The sequence below is a fragment of the Sorex fumeus genome, unplaced genomic scaffold (assembly GCF_029834395.1).
Source record: "Sorex fumeus unplaced genomic scaffold, SorFum_2.1 ptg000095l, whole genome shotgun sequence".
Lineage (NCBI taxonomy): Eukaryota > Metazoa > Chordata > Mammalia > Eulipotyphla > Soricidae > Sorex > Sorex fumeus.
Genome location: NW_026606152.1, coordinates 15,173,328 through 15,190,832, shown reverse-complemented (window position 1 = coordinate 15,190,832; position 17,505 = coordinate 15,173,328).

Here is a 17,505-nt window from a genome sequence, read left to right as displayed (position 1 = left end):
AATTCCATTGCTTGTAAGTGTGAAGGACTTGGAATAGATAAGCAGCTCTGGAAAATTAAAGACGAAGATAGGAAGTCTTCCATTTCTTGACCTCTAAAAGGCTACCAAAATGCACAGTCAGCAATATGTTGTGGTATTGCCACAAAGGCAAGCAGGAAGATAACTTAAAAATCTAGAGTCCAGAAATGGATCCATGACACACACAGTCCACAAAGTACAATTTATGGGGCTGGAGCAATAGCACAGCGGGTAGGGCGTTTGCCTTGCACGCGGCCAACCCTGGTTCAATTCCCAGCATCCCATATGGTCCCCTGAGCACCGCCAGGGGTGATTCCTGAGCACAGAGTCAGGAGTAACCCCTGCGCATCGCCGGGTGTGACCAAAAAAGCAAAAAAAAAGTACAATTTATACATTTAAATTCATCCAAATATAAAAATATTTTTCCTTAAAAGTCTGTTAGAGGAAAATGCCAAAGACTATGGCAATAGCTCAAGTGGTTTGCCTTCTATGCAGAACTGAGTCTAATCACCAGCATTCCAAGTCTCCACCCAAAACCCCATTAGGTGTGGTTCTGCTGCTTCCAAGCACCAGGCTGAGCATCTAATTGTCAGGTCTACATCATTATACTGAGAATCATAGAGAGAAGCCCTGGGGAACTCCCAAGGCAAGCAACACTGAGTATGTCTCCTATGTAATTTTTCAAAAGAAGTCACACAAAGAAAATATTTGTAAATCACATTCCGTAATGGACATGTAAAACAATCACTGTATCACTGTCCTCCCGTTGTTCATTGATTTGCTCAAGCGGACGCCAGTAACATCTCCATTCATCCCTGACTCATACTATTGTAGCCTGATGGCATATTGGGGGCTCTTTCAGGGTCCCCATGATGATGATGATATAAAATTACATGATATTGTAAAACAATAATAAAATAAAAAAATTAATACACAAAATATTTGAACAGATACCTTACCTAAAAATATCTATAGTTGTCAAATACATAGGAATATACTCAGCATCATTACTTTTTGAAGAAATACAAATTAAAATCATGAGGTACCACATCATACTTAATAGAATTACTAATATTTAAAATTCAGCCAGGATTGACAAGGAAGCCAAGCAAATGGAACTTTCATAATCTTACTAATGTGAGTATGAAATGATACATTCCCTCTAGAAAATTTAATTTCTGAAACATTAAAAGTAAAATTAGCATAAATAGGATCTGGAAATAAAGAAAGAAATTATACTTATAGGATTTGTCTAAGGGTGAGGGGAAATGTCTGTGCAAAGTTCAGTTGTTTTTTCTGTAATAGCCAAAAATTGAAAACAAACTAAATGATCATCAACATATATAAAATAAACAAGATTAATACAATTCATCAATTAAAGGAAATAGTTTATTTAAATATTAACAAACCTCAAAATAATATTAGGGGTGAAAGAAAGTATATTAAAATTATAGAAGGTATGCTTCAATTCATACTTCAAAACTATAGAAAGTGACTATTAATTTCTAGTGTTGGGAAAATTGTTCATCACCTGAGGACTGCCCAATAAAAATGTTGATGGTAATGAATTTATTATCATGATTGTGATCACGAACGAATGATTCTGACATATTTCATTCTTAGCACCTGAAAGCCATTTGCCATCTGAAAAGGAGTGTATAAACTTCCTTATTCCTTGAAATTTTAAGTGTAGATTAGGGCATTATATTTGCTACCCTGGTATATTTTTCAGTCACTTTTAAGAGCTTTTAGATAATATTGATTCTAATGTTAAGGTATTTAAATCTATAAGAGCTATATGGTCAATTTATTTTTTAAAGTATTCAAATTATATTGCACAAATTTTCCTATGAAATTTAAGTAATTCTTATAGCGCTAGTAAGTTAAATTTATAAATGTGATGAATCTAAGTTATTTTAAATTTTCTAATGCTACATATATATTAATTTAAATTTGAAAAGAATAACTCGAAACAAACTATCAAGATCTGTGTGTTGTTCATTTTTCTTTACTTCATCATATATTTAATTTTTCCCATTTTATTTTTAGGTGTTTTTTTACTTATCCATTTATTATTACTATTTTTACAACAGTACAATGTCATTATTTTGTACTTGCAGTATACTTATATAAGAATATTTTATACTTGTGCTATCCCGTGTCAAACACCAGAGTGTCAGTCATTATTTCAGGGTTCTGCCCAGTCTCCTTTCCCAGCCTCTAGACATCCTCAGATCACAAGTCTGACAATATCCCAGGATTTGTCTCCAATGTCTAATCTTTATTTCTTTACAAGTAATTTCATCTGCTATTTGTCTATTTTTTCTGACTTTCTTCACTTAACACAATTTCCTTCAATTCTATCCAAGGGGCAGCAAACCGCAAAACTCCATCTTTTCTCATAGCTGAGTCGTATATATCTTTTCTCATAGCCTCATCTTTTCTCATAGCTGTGTGTATATATACAATTTTTTATACAGTTATCTGTTGTTGGGCATATGGGTTGTTACCAGATTTTGCCTGTTGTAAATAATACAACAATAAATATAGGGCTGGAGCGATAGCACAGCGGGTAGGGCTTTCGCCTTACAAGCGGCCAACATGGCCGACCCGAGTTCGATTCCTCCGCCCCTCTCAGAGAGCCCGGCAAGCTACCGAGAGTATTCGATATGCCAGACACAGTAACAACAAAGTCTCCAATGGAGACGTTACTGGGCCCGCTTGAGCAAATATAGGTACATGTATATCCTTCCAGAATTGATATCTTGTGTTCTTGGCATAGATGCCCAGGAGTAAAAATGCAAGGATATATAGTAGCTCTGTTTTAAAAAGTTTTTTAAAAAGTGTTTAAAAGTTTTAAAAAGTGACTCCTGATCAAGCTGCTTAACGGCCATAATCACAGAGACTCAGGAGCAAATCTCGGAACCGAGCAGGTTTTGGCAGAAATCCCTCCAGATTTAAGTGTTAAAATTTCAGAATTTCAAAATCCCGCAGCCACTACTGCAGCCACACGACATCATATGTTATTCATAACCAGCAATAGAAAACAAATTGTCTACTGTTGCCTTTTCAGCAGATCTGAGTGTTGGGGCAAAATCTCAAATAGTAATGGTGGGTCGGGTGTCAAAATATTGAATGTGATCAAAGTAGAGAGTAATGTGGAAATGATCTGCCCCACAGGTAGGGGAAGGGTGTGGGATGGAGGTATACTGGGGTTGTTGGGGGTGGAGAATGGGCACTGGTGAAGGTATGGGTGTTTCATTGTATGACCAGACTTAAACCCTAAATCTTTGTAACTGCTCTCACGGTGATTCAATAATTAAGATGATAAAAAATGGGAAAATAAAGTAAGGTGGAGTTCATGCACAATTCAATCAACTAGTCAGTGGCTGAATAAATAGCAGTACTCCTACATAAAAAAAAGTTTAGAAATGGTTATCTCCAAACCATTTTTCAGGTAGATTGTCTTGGACTTCCTATTTTATCACATCCCCACCATCACTTATGTTTTCCAAACTTTTTGAAAGAGACTACTTTAATAGATGTAACATCATAACTCTTTGCATTTATATTTGCATTTTTCTGATAATCAATGAGGGTGAACATTTTTTCATATGCCTATTGCCCATCATTATGTTTTCTTTGAGGAAATGTCTGTTCATCTCCTCTCCCCTATTGTATAACTTTGTTTCTGTTGAGTTTTGAGAGTGTTTTATATTTTTTGAACATTAGTCCTTTGATGTGTGATGTGTGAATATTTTCTTTCAGTGGGGCATCTTTTTATTTTAGGCCTCATTTTTTTGTAATGCAAAAACATTTTTGTTTGATGTAGTTCCATTTGTTTATTTCTGCTTTTGTTTCTCTACCAATGGGGCCATATTATTGAAGCCTCCTCTGAGGTCAAGATATTGGAGTGTCCAGCCTGTTTCCTTGATGTGTTTTATAAAACCAGGCTTGGTATAAAAAGCTTTAATTCATTTTAATTCATTTTGAATTAGCCTTTTTGTACAGTGAGAGATGGGCATAATTTTACTTTTTGTATGGACCATTCAGCTTTCCAGCTCCATCTGTTGAAACAGTGTTCCTCGTTCCATTTCATGCACCTAGTCCTTTTGTTATAAAATAACTGCCCATATATCTGACGGTTTACCTTTAGGCTCTCAATTCTAATCCATTCATCTCTCAATCTTTGTTTCAGTACCCTGTGACTGTGATTACCTTAACTTTGTAGTAGAGATGCAAGTCTAGAAACACAAAGATTCCCATCTTATTTTTCCTCAGGATTACTTGAATTACTTTGGGAGTTTGGTTTCTATACAAATTTTAGAAGTATTTTGTCTATATCCTTTTAAAATGCTATGAGAATTTTTATGGAAATTGTGTTGCATCTGTCTATGTGTCTTCTTTTATTTCTTTCAAAAGTGATTTATAATTCTTACTAACTATATATTCATCTCTCTGTTAAATAAATTTCTAGATATTTGAGTTTCTTACATAATCCATAATAAATGTGACAGCTTTTTATTTTTATTCTTCCATAATATAGGAACTCAATAGAATTAGACTTCTCTGAATTAGTTTTGTAACCTGCTACTATACTATATTGTTTCTAGGAGTTTTTAGTTTTTAGTAGAGTTCTTAGTGTTTTCTTTCATTTTTGCATTTTGTTATTGTTATTGTTTTAATTTTATTTTTATAAAACTGTTAACAATAATTTATTACATTAAATATTCCAAACGCCAACCCCACCACCATTAAACCTTCCCACCATTATTATTACTAATTTCTCCACCATTACCCAAGCCTGCTCCAAAGACATATTCTAAATAATTTATTTTCATTGCTTGCTATGAATAATCCACTAAAAATGATCCATAAAGATTTTCTTAAAGGAGCTGTTAATCCCTTGTATGAGAGATTACTAAAATGCTCTTACATGTTGAGCCTTGTAATATATATATATTTCATTTCATTTCATTTCATCATCCTGTTAATCGTCGATTGCCTCGAGCAGGCCCCAGTAACGTCTCTTTCATCCTAGCCCTGAGATTATATTCACGGCTCTTTAGGAAAATGAGACCCATCATTGTTACTGGTATTTGGCATATTTGGTACGCCACGGGGAGTTTGCCAGACTCTGCCCAGTGGGCAGGCTACATTCGATAGCCTGCAAGTTTGTCCAAAGTAGGAATGAGATAATAAGATGTCGCGCGGCCGCAAATGCGGCCGCGCGGTTCCAGGATCTGGATTTTATAGTCTCTGAGTCTTGGTCGCTGATGGGATTACACGGCGCCAGGGGGCCAGGTGGTGGGTGTGACCCCCGCCTACTGGAATTTGGAGGATCTGGGTGGAAGATGCTCGACTCCAATTCGAGTAGGCGTGGAGGTCTCGGCCCCGGAAGCCGCGTGGCTGTGTCCCTCTGCCAGTACCTTCATGGGTGCGGAGAGTGGTCTCAGCATGGTGGTGGCTGGTCCTGGAGGTCTTCGGCTGCCGTAGCCCTGGTCAGGGAGGGGAGGAAAGCTCAACCCGCTCCCCTCCAAGGGACTCCGGGAAGGAACACCCAGGCGCAGGGGCAGAGACTGCACTGCTCTCGTCCGGGATCTGGATTTGATAGTCTCTGAGTCTTGGCCGCTGATGGGATTACACGGCGCCAGGGGGCCAGGTGGTGGGTGTGACCCCCGCCTACTGGAATTTGGAGGATCTGGGTGGAAGATGCTCGACTCCAATTCGAGTAGGCGTGGAGGTCTCGGCCCCGGAACCCGCGTGGCTGTGTCCCTCTGCCAGTACCTTCATGGGTGCGGAGAGTGGTCTCAGCATGGTGGTGGCTGGTCCTGGAGGTCTTCGGCTGCCGTAGCCCTGGTCAGGGAGGGGAGGAAAGCTCAACCCGCTCCCCTCCAAGGGACTCCGGGAAGGAACACCCAGGCGCGGGGGCAGAGACTGCACTGCTCTCGTCCGGGATCTGGATTTGATAGTCTCTGAGTCTTGGTCGCTGATGGGATTACACGGCGCCAGGGGACCAGGTGGTGGGTGTGACCCCCGCCTACTGGAATTTGGAGGATCTGGGTGGAAGATGCTCGACTCCAATTCGAGTAGGCGTGGAGGTCTCGGCCCCGGAAGCCGCGTGGCTGTGTCCCTCTGCCAGTACCTTCATGGGTGCGGAGAGTGGTCTCAGCATGGTGGTGGCTGGTCCTGGAGGTCTTCGGCTGCCGTAGCCCTGGTCAGGGAGGGGAGGAAAGCTCAACCCGCTCCCCTCCAAGGGACTCCGGGAAGGAACACCCAGGCGCAGGGGCAGAGACTGCACTGCTCTCGTCCGGGATCTGGATTTGATAGTCTCTGAGTCTTGGCCGCTGATGGGATTACACGGCGCCAGGGGGCCAGGTGGTGGGTGTGACCCCCGCCTACTGGAATTTGGAGGATCTGGGTGGAAGATGCTCGACTCCAATTCGAGTAGGCGTGGAGGTCTCGGCCCCGGAACCCGCGTGGCTGTGTCCCTCTGCCAGTACCTTCATGGGTGCGGAGAGTGGTCTCAGCATGGTGGTGGCTGGTCCTGGAGGTCTTCGGCTGCCGTAGCCCTGGTCAGGGAGGGGAGGAAAGCTCAACCCGCTCCCCTCCAAGGGACTCCGGGAAGGAACACCCAGGCGCGGGGGCAGAGACTGCACTGCTCTCGTCCGGGATCTGGATTTGATAGTCTCTGAGTCTTGGTGGCTGATGGGATTACACGGCGCCAGGGGACCAGGTGGTGGGTGTGACCCCCGCCTACTGGAATTTGGAGGATCTGGGTGGAAGATGCTCGACTCCAATTCGAGTAGGCGTGGAGGTCTCGGCCCCGGAACCCGCGTGGCTGTGTCCCTCTGCCAGTACCTTCATGGGTGCGGAGAGTGGTCTCAGCATGGTGGTGGCTGGTCCTGGAGGTCTTCGGCTGCCGTAGCCCTGGTCAGGGAGGGGAGGAAAGCTCAACCCGCTCCCCTCCAAGGGACTCCGGGAAGGAACACCCAGGCGCGGGGGCAGAGACTGCACTGCTCTCGTCCGGGATCTGGATTTTATAGTCTCTGAGTCTTGGTCGCTGATGGGATTACACGGCGCCAGGGGGCCAGGTGGTGGGTGTGACCCCCGCCTACTGGAATTTGGAGGAACTGGGTGGAAGATGCTCGACTCCAATTCGAGTAGGCGTGGAGGTCTCGGCCCCGGAAGCCGCGTGGCTGTGTCCCTCTGCCAGTACCTTCATGGGTGCGGAGAGTGGTCTCAGCATGGTGGTGGCTGGTCCTGGAGGTCTTCGGCTGCCGTAGCCCTGGTCAGGGAGGGGAGGAAAGCTCAACCCGCTCCCCTCCAAGGGACTCCGGGAAGGAACACCCAGGCGCGGGGGCAGAGACTGCACTGCTCTCGTCCGGGATCTGGATTTGATAGTCTCTGAGTCTTGGCCGCTGATGGGATTACACGGCGCCAGGGGGCCAGGTGGTGGGTGTGACCCCCGCCTACTGGAATTTGGAGGATCTGGGTGGAAGATGCTCGACTCCAATTCGAGTAGGCGTGGAGGTCTCGGCCCCGGAACCCGCGTGGCTGTGTCCCTCTGCCAGTACCTTCATGGGTGCGGAGAGTGGTCTCAGCATGGTGGTGGCTGGTCCTGGAGGTCTTCGGCTGCCGTAGCCCTGGTCAGGGAGGGGAGGAAAGCTCAACCCGCTCCCCTCCAAGGGACTCCGGGAAGGAACACCCAGGCGCGGGGGCAGAGACTGCACTGCTCTCGTCCGGGATCTGGATTTGATAGTCTCTGAGTCTTGGCCGCTGATGGGATTACACGGCGCCAGGGGGCCAGGTGGTGGGTGTGACCCCCGCCTACTGGAATTTGGAGGATCTGGGTGGAAGATGCTCGACTCCAATTCGAGTAGGCGTGGAGGTCTCGGCCCCGGAACCCGCGTGGCTGTGTCCCTCTGCCAGTACCTTCATGGGTGCGGAGAGTGGTCTCAGCATGGTGGTGGCTGGTCCTGGAGGTCTTCGGCTGCCGTAGCCCTGGTCAGGGAGGGGAGGAAAGCTCAACCCGCTCCCCTCCAAGGGACTCCGGGAAGGAACACCCAGGCGCGGGGGCAGAGACTGCACTGCTCTCGTCCGGGATCTGGATTTGATAGTCTCTGAGTCTTGGCCGCTGATGGGATTACACGGCGCCAGGGGGCCAGGTGGTGGGTGTGACCCCCGCCTACTGGAATTTGGAGGATCTGGGTGGAAGATGCTCGACTCCAATTCGAGTAGGCGTGGAGGTCTCGGCCCCGGAACCCGCGTGGCTGTGTCCCTCTGCCAGTACCTTCATGGGTGCGGAGAGTGGTCTCAGCATGGTGGTGGCTGGTCCTGGAGGTCTTCGGCTGCTGTAGCCCTGGTCGGGGCGGGGAGGAAAGCTCAACCCGCTCCCCTCCAAGGGACTCCGGGAAGGAACACCCAGGCGCGGGGGCAGAGACTGCACTGCTCTCGTCCGGGATCTGGATTTGATAGTCTCTGAGTCTTGGCCGCTGATGGGATTACACGGCGCCAGGGGGCCAGGTGGTGGGTGTGACCCCCGCCTACTGGAATTTGGAGGATCTGGGTGGAAGATGCTCGACTCCAATTCGAGTAGGCGTGGAGGTCTCGGCCCCGGAACCCGCGTGGCTGTGTCCCTCTGCCAGTACCTTCATGGGTGCGGAGAGTGGTCTCAGCATGGTGGTGGCTGGTCCTGGAGATCTTCGGCTGCCGTAGCCCTGATCAGGGAGGGGAGGAGAGCTCAACCCGCTCCCCTCCAAGGGACTCCGGGAAGGAACACCCAGGCGCGGGGGCAGAGACTGCACTGCTCTCGTCCGGGATCTGGATTTGATAGTCTCTGAGTCTTGGCCGCTGATGGGATTACACGGCGCCAGGGGGCCAGGTGGTGGGTGTGACCCCCGCCTACTGGAATTTGGAGGATCTGGGTGGAAGATGCTCGACTCCAATTCGAGTAGGCGTGGAGGTCTCGGCCCCGGAACCCGCGTGGCTGTGTCCCTCTGCCAGTACCTTCATGGGTGCGGAGAGTGGTCTCAGCATGGTGGTGGCTGGTCCTGGAGGTCTTCGGCTGCCGTAGCCCTGGTCAGGGAGGGGAGGAGAGCTCAACCCGCTCCCCTCCAAGGGACTCCGGGAAGGAACACCCAGGCGCGGGGGCAGAGACTGCACTGCTCTCGTCCGGGATCTGGATTTGATAGTCTCTGAGTCTTGGCCGCTGATGGGATTACACGGCGCCAGGGGGCCAGGTGGTGGGTGTGACCCCCGCCTACTGGAATTTGGAGGATCTGGGTGGAAGATGCTCGACTCCAATTCGAGTAGGCGTGGAGGTCTCGGCCCCGGAACCCGCGTGGCTGTGTCCCTCTGCCAGTACCTTCATGGGTGCGGAGAGTGGTCTCAGCATGGTGGTGGCTGGTCCTGGAGGTCTTCGGCTGCTGTAGCCCTGGTCGGGGCGGGGAGGAAAGCTCAACCCGCTCCCCTCCAAGGGACTCCGGGAAGGAACACCCAGGCGCGGGGGCAGAGACTGCACTGCTCTCGTCCGGGATCTGGATTTGATAGTCTCTGAGTCTTGGCCGCTGATGGGATTACACGGCGCCAGGGGGCCAGGTGGTGGGTGTGACCCCCGCCTACTGGAATTTGGAGGATCTGGGTGGAAGATGCTCGACTCCAATTCGAGTAGGCGTGGAGGTCTCGGCCCCGGAACCCGCGTGGCTGTGTCCCTCTGCCAGTACCTTCATGGGTGCGGAGAGTGGTCTCAGCATGGTGGTGGCTGGTCCTGGAGGTCTTCGGCTGCCGTAGCCCTGGTCAGGGAGGGGAGGAGAGCTCAACCCGCTCCCCTCCAAGGGACTCCGGGAAGGAACACCCAGGCGCGGGGGCAGAGACTGCACTGCTCTCGTCCGGGATCTGGATTTGATAGTCTCTGAGTCTTGGCCGCTGATGGGATTACACGGCGCCAGGGGGCCAGGTGGTGGGTGTGACCCCCGCCTACTGGAATTTGGAGGATCTGGGTGGAAGATGCTCGACTCCAATTCGAGTAGGCGTGGAGGTCTCGGCCCCGGAACCCGCGTGGCTGTGTCCCTCTGCCAGTACCTTCATGGGTGCGGAGAGTGGTCTCAGCATGGTGGTGGCTGGTCCTGGAGGTCTTCGGCTGCCGTAGCCCTGGTCAGGGAGGGGAGGAAAGCTCAACCCGCTCCCCTCCAAGGGACTCCGGGAAGGAACACCCAGGCGCGGGGGCAGAGACTGCACTGCTCTCGTCCGGGATCTGGATTTGATAGTCTCTGAGTCTTGGCCGCTGATGGGATTACACGGCGCCAGGGGGCCAGGTGGTGGGTGTGACCCCCGCCTACTGGAATTTGGAGGATCTGGGTGGAAGATGCTCGACTCCAATTCGAGTAGGCGTGGAGGTCTCGGCCCCGGAACCCGCGTGGCTGTGTCCCTCTGCCAGTACCTTCATGGGTGCGGAGAGTGGTCTCAGCATGGTGGTGGCTGGTCCTGGAGGTCTTCGGCTGCCGTAGCCCTGGTCAGGGAGGGGAGGAAAGCTCAACCCGCTCCCCTCCAAGGGACTCCGGGAAGGAACACCCAGGCGCGGGGGCAGAGACTGCACTGCTCTCGTCCGGGATCTGGATTTGATAGTCTCTGAGTCTTGGCCGCTGATGGGATTACACGGCGCCAGGGGGCCAGGTGGTGGGTGTGACCCCCGCCTACTGGAATTTGGAGGATCTGGGTGGAAGATGCTCGACTCCAATTCGAGTAGGCGTGGAGGTCTCGGCCCCGGAACCCGCGTGGCTGTGTCCCTCTGCCAGTACCTTCATGGGTGCGGAGAGTGGTCTCAGCATGGTGGTGGCTGGTCCTGGAGGTCTTCGGCTGCCGTAGCCCTGGTCAGGGAGGGGAGGAGAGCTCAACCAGCTCCCCTCCAAGGGACTCCGGGAAGGAACACCCAGGCGCGGGGGCAGAGACTGCACTGCTCTCGTCCGGGATCTGGATTTGATAGTCTCTGAGTCTTGGCCGCTGATGGGATTACACGGCGCCAGGGGGCCAGGTGGTGGGTGTGACCCCCGCCTACTGGAATTTGGAGGATCTGGGTGGAAGATGCTCGACTCCAATTCGAGTAGGCGTGGAGGTCTCGGCCCCGGAACCCGCGTGGCTGTGTCCCTCTGCCAGTACCTTCATGGGTGCGGAGAGTGGTCTCAGCATGGTGGTGGCTGGTCCTGGAGGTCTTCGGCTGCCGTAGCCCTGGTCAGGGAGGGGAGGAAAGCTCAACCCGCTCCCCTCCAAGGGACTCCGGGAAGGAACACCCAGGCGCGGGGGCAGAGACTGCACTGCTCTCGTCCGGGATCTGGATTTGATAGTCTCTGAGTCTTGGCCGCTGATGGGATTACACGGCGCCAGGGGGCCAGGTGGTGGGTGTGACCCCCGCCTACTGGAATTTGGAGGATCTGGGTGGAAGATGCTCGACTCCAATTCGAGTAGGCGTGGAGGTCTCGGCCCCGGAACCCGCGTGGCTGTGTCCCTCTGCCAGTACCTTCATGGGTGCGGAGAGTGGTCTCAGCATGGTGGTGGCTGGTCCTGGAGGTCTTCGGCTGCCGTAGCCCTGGTCAGGGAGGGGAGGAAAGCTCAACCCGCTCCCCTCCAAGGGACTCCGGGAAGGAACACCCAGGCGCGGGGGCAGAGACTGCACTGCTCTCGTCCGGGATCTGGATTTGATAGTCTCTGAGTCTTGGCCGCTGATGGGATTACACGGCGCCAGGGGGCCAGGTGGTGGGTGTGACCCCCGCCTACTGGAATTTGGAGGATCTGGGTGGAAGATGCTCGACTCCAATTCGAGTAGGCGTGGAGGTCTCGGCCCCGGAACCCGCGTGGCTGTGTCCCTCTGCCAGTACCTTCATGGGTGCAGAGAGTGGTCTCAGCATGGTGGTGGCTGGTCCTGGAGGTCTTCGGCTGCTGTAGCCCTGGTCGGGGCGGGGAGGAAAGCTCAACCCGCTCCCCTCCAAGGGACTCCGGGAAGGAACACCCAGGCGCGGGGGCAGAGACTGCACTGCTCTCGTCCGGGATCTGGATTTGATAGTCTCTGAGTCTTGGCCGCTGATGGGATTACACGGCGCCAGGGGGCCAGGTGGTGGGTGTGACCCCCGCCTACTGGAATTTGGAGGATCTGGGTGGAAGATGCTCGACTCCAATTCGAGTAGGCGTGGAGGTCTCGGCCCCGGAACCCGCGTGGCTGTGTCCCTCTGCCAGTACCTTCATGGGTGCGGAGAGTGGTCTCAGCATGGTGGTGGCTGGTCCTGGAGATCTTCGGCTGCCGTAGCCCTGGTCGGGGAGGGGAGGAGAGCTCAACCCGCTCCCCTCCAAGGGACTCCGGGAAGGAACACCCAGGCGCGGGGGCAGAGACTGCACTGCTCTCGTCCGGGATCTGGATTTGATAGTCTCTGAGTCTTGGCCGCTGATGGGATTACACGGCGCCAGGGGGCCAGGTGGTGGGTGTGACCCCCGCCTACTGGAATTTGGAGGATCTGGGTGGAAGATGCTCGACTCCAATTCGAGTAGGCGTGGAGGTCTCGGCCCCGGAACCCGCGTGGCTGTGTCCCTCTGCCAGTACCTTCATGGGTGCGGAGAGTGGTCTCAGCATGGTGGTGGCTGGTCCTGGAGGTCTTCGGCTGCCGTAGCCCTGGTCAGGGAGGGGAGGAGAGCTCAACCCGCTCCCCTCCAAGGGACTCCGGGAAGGAACACCCAGGCGCGGGGGCAGAGACTGCACTGCTCTCGTCCGGGATCTGGATTTGATAGTCTCTGAGTCTTGGCCGCTGATGGGATTACACGGCGCCAGGGGGCCAGGTGGTGGGTGTGACCCCCGCCTACTGGAATTTGGAGGATCTGGGTGGAAGATGCTCGACTCCAATTCGAGTAGGCGTGGAGGTCTCGGCCCCGGAACCCGCGTGGCTGTGTCCCTCTGCCAGTACCTTCATGGGTGCGGAGAGTGGTCTCAGCATGGTGGTGGCTGGTCCTGGAGGTCTTCGGCTGCTGTAGCCCTGGTCGGGGCGGGGAGGAAAGCTCAACCCGCTCCCCTCCAAGGGACTCCGGGAAGGAACACCCAGGCGCGGGGGCAGAGACTGCACTGCTCTCGTCCGGGATCTGGATTTGATAGTCTCTGAGTCTTGGCCGCTGATGGGATTACACGGCGCCAGGGGGCCAGGTGGTGGGTGTGACCCCCGCCTACTGGAATTTGGAGGATCTGGGTGGAAGATGCTCGACTCCAATTCGAGTAGGCGTGGAGGTCTCGGCCCCGGAACCCGCGTGGCTGTGTCCCTCTGCCAGTACCTTCATGGGTGCGGAGAGTGGTCTCAGCATGGTGGTGGCTGGTCCTGGAGGTCTTCGGCTGCCGTAGCCCTGGTCAGGGAGGGGAGGAGAGCTCAACCCGCTCCCCTCCAAGGGACTCCGGGAAGGAACACCCAGGCGCGGGGGCAGAGACTGCACTGCTCTCGTCCGGGATCTGGATTTGATAGTCTCTGAGTCTTGGCCGCTGATGGGATTACACGGCGCCAGGGGGCCAGGTGGTGGGTGTGACCCCCGCCTACTGGAATTTGGAGGATCTGGGTGGAAGATGCTCGACTCCAATTCGAGTAGGCGTGGAGGTCTCGGCCCCGGAACCCGCGTGGCTGTGTCCCTCTGCCAGTACCTTCATGGGTGCGGAGAGTGGTCTCAGCATGGTGGTGGCTGGTCCTGGAGGTCTTCGGCTGCCGTAGCCCTGGTCAGGGAGGGGAGGAAAGCTCAACCCGCTCCCCTCCAAGGGACTCCGGGAAGGAACACCCAGGCGCGGGGGCAGAGACTGCACTGCTCTCGTCCGGGATCTGGATTTGATAGTCTCTGAGTCTTGGCCGCTGATGGGATTACACGGCGCCAGGGGGCCAGGTGGTGGGTGTGACCCCCGCCTACTGGAATTTGGAGGATCTGGGTGGAAGATGCTCGACTCCAATTCGAGTAGGCGTGGAGGTCTCGGCCCCGGAACCCGCGTGGCTGTGTCCCTCTGCCAGTACCTTCATGGGTGCGGAGAGTGGTCTCAGCATGGTGGTGGCTGGTCCTGGAGGTCTTCGGCTGCCGTAGCCCTGGTCAGGGAGGGGAGGAAAGCTCAACCCGCTCCCCTCCAAGGGACTCCTGGAAGGAACACCCAGGCGCGGGGGCAGAGACTGCACTGCTCTCGTCCGGGATCTGGATTTGATAGTCTCTGAGTCTTGGCCGCTGATGGGATTACACGGCGCCAGGGGGCCAGGTGGTGGGTGTGACCCCCGCCTACTGGAATTTGGAGGATCTGGGTGGAAGATGCTCGACTCCAATTCGAGTAGGCGTGGAGGTCTCGGCCCCGGAACCCGCGTGGCTGTGTCCCTCTGCCAGTACCTTCATGGGTGCGGAGAGTGGTCTCAGCATGGTGGTGGCTGGTCCTGGAGGTCTTCGGCTGCCGTAGCCCTGGTCAGGGAGGGGAGGAGAGCTCAACCAGCTCCCCTCCAAGGGACTCCGGGAAGGAACACCCAGGCGCGGGGGCAGAGACTGCACTGCTCTCGTCCGGGATCTGGATTTGATAGTCTCTGAGTCTTGGCCGCTGATGGGATTACACGGCGCCAGGGGGCCAGGTGGTGGGTGTGACCCCCGCCTACTGGAATTTGGAGGATCTGGGTGGAAGATGCTCGACTCCAATTCGAGTAGGCGTGGAGGTCTCGGCCCCGGAACCCGCGTGGCTGTGTCCCTCTGCCAGTACCTTCATGGGTGCGGAGAGTGGTCTCAGCATGGTGGTGGCTGGTCCTGGAGGTCTTCGGCTGCCGTAGCCCTGGTCAGGGAGGGGAGGAAAGCTCAACCCGCTCCCCTCCAAGGGACTCCGGGAAGGAACACCCAGGCGCGGGGGCAGAGACTGCACTGCTCTCGTCCGGGATCTGGATTTGATAGTCTCTGAGTCTTGGCCGCTGATGGGATTACACGGCGCCAGGGGGCCAGGTGGTGGGTGTGACCCCCGCCTACTGGAATTTGGAGGATCTGGGTGGAAGATGCTCGACTCCAATTCGAGTAGGCGTGGAGGTCTCGGCCCCGGAACCCGCGTGGCTGTGTCCCTCTGCCAGTACCTTCATGGGTGCGGAGAGTGGTCTCAGCATGGTGGTGGCTGGTCCTGGAGGTCTTCGGCTGCTGTAGCCCTGGTCGGGGCGGGGAGGAAAGCTCAACCCGCTCCCCTCCAAGGGACTCCGGGAAGGAACACCCAGGCGCGGGGGCAGAGACTGCACTGCTCTCGTCCGGGATCTGGATTTGATAGTCTCTGAGTCTTGGCCGCTGATGGGATTACACGGCGCCAGGGGGCCAGGTGGTGGGTGTGACCCCCGCCTACTGGAATTTGGAGGATCTGGGTGGAAGATGCTCGACTCCAATTCGAGTAGGCGTGGAGGTCTCGGCCCCGGAACCCGCGTGGCTGTGTCCCTCTGCCAGTACCTTCATGGGTGCGGAGAGTGGTCTCAGCATGGTGGTGGCTGGTCCTGGAGGTCTTCGGCTGCCGTAGCCCTGGTCAGGGAGGGGAGGAGAGCTCAACCCGCTCCCCTCCAAGGGACTCCGGGAAGGAACACCCAGGCGCGGGGGCAGAGACTGCACTGCTCTCGTCCGGGATCTGGATTTTATAGTCTCTGAGTCTTGGCCGCTGATGGGATTACACGGCGCCAGGGGGCCAGGTGGTGGGTGTGACCCTTCCTACTGGAATTTGGAGAATCTGGGTGGAAGATGCTCGACTCCAATTCGAGTAGGCGTGGAGGTCTCGGCCCCGGAACCCGCGTGGCTCTGTCCCTCTGCCAGTACCTTCATGGGTGCGGAGAGTGGTCTCAGCATGGTGGTGGCTGGTCCTGGAGGTCTTCGGCTGCCGTAGCCCTGGTCAGGGAGGGGAGGAAAGCTCAACCCGCTCCCCTCCAAGGGACTCCGGGAAGGAACACCCAGGCGCGGGGGCAGAGACTGCACTGCTCTCGTCCGGGATCTGGATTTGATAGTCTCTGAGTCTTGGCCGCTGATGGGATTACACGGCGCCAGGGGGCCAGGTGGTGGGTGTGACCCCCGCCTACTGGAATTTGGAGGATCTGGGTGGAAGACGCTCGACTCCAATTCAGAGTAGGCGTGGAGGTCTCGGCCCCGGAACCCGCGTGGCTGTGTCCCTCTGCCAGTACCTTCATGGGTGCGGAGAGTGGTCTCAGCATGGTTGTGGCTGGTCCTGGAGTACTTCTGCTGCTGTAGCCCTGGTTGGGGCGGGGAGGAAAGCTCAACCCGCTCCCCTCCAAGGGACTCCGAGAAGGAACACCCAGGCACGGGGGCAGAGACTGCACTGCTCTCGTCCGGGATCTGGATTTGATAGTCTCTGAGTCTTGGCCGCTGATGGGATTACACGGCGCCAGGGGGCCAGGTGGTGGGTGTGACCCCCGCCTACTGGAATTTGGAGGATCTGGGTGGAAGATGCTCGACTCCAATTCGAGTAGGCGTGGAGGTCTCGGCCCCGGAACCCGCGTGGCTGTGTCCCTCTGCCAGTACCTTCATGGGTGCGGAGAGTGGTCTCAGCATGGTGGTGGCTGATCCTGGAGGTCTTCGGCTGCTGTAGCCCTGGTCAGGGCGGGGAGGAAAGCTCAACCGGCTCCCCTCCAAGGGACTCCGGGAAGGAACACCCAGGCGCGGGGGCAGAGACTGCACTGCTCTCGTCCGGGATCTGGATTTGATAGTCTCTGAGTCTTGGCCGCTGATGGGATTACACGGCGCCAGGGGGCCAGGTGGTGGGTGTGACACACGCCTACTGGAATTTGGAGGATCTGGGTGGAAGATGCTCAACTCCAATTCGAGTAGGCGTGGAGGTCTCGGCCCCGGAACCCGCGTGGCTGTGTCCCTCTGCCAGTACCTTCATGGGTGCGGAGAGTGGTCTCAGCATGGTGGTGGCTGGTCCTGGAGGTCTTCGGCTGCTGTAGCCCTGGTCGGGGCGGGGAGGAAAGCTCAACCCGCTCCCCTCCAAGGGACTCCGGGAAGGAACACCCAGGCGCGGGGGCAGAGACTGCACTGCTCTCGTCCGGGATCTGGATTTGATAGTCTCTGAGTCTTGGCCGCTGATGGGATTACACGGCGCCAGGGGGCCAGGTGGTGGGTGTGACCCCCGCCTACTGGAATTTGGAGGATCTGGGTGGAAGATGCTCGACTCCAATTCGAGTAGGCGTGGAGGTCTCGGCCCCGGAACCCGCGTGGCTGTGTCCCTCTGCCAGTACCTTCATGGGTGCGGAGAGTGGTCTCAGCATGGTGGTGGCTGGTCCTGGAGGTCTTCGGCTGCCGTAGCCCTGGTCGGGGCGGGGAGGAAAGCTCAACCCGCTCCCCTCCAAGGGACTCCGGGAAGGAACACCCAGGCGCGGGGGCAGAGACTGCACTGCTCTCGTCCGGGATCTGGATTTGATAGTCTCTGAGTCTTGGCCGCTGATGGGATTACACGGCGCCAGGGGGCCAGGTGGTGGGTGT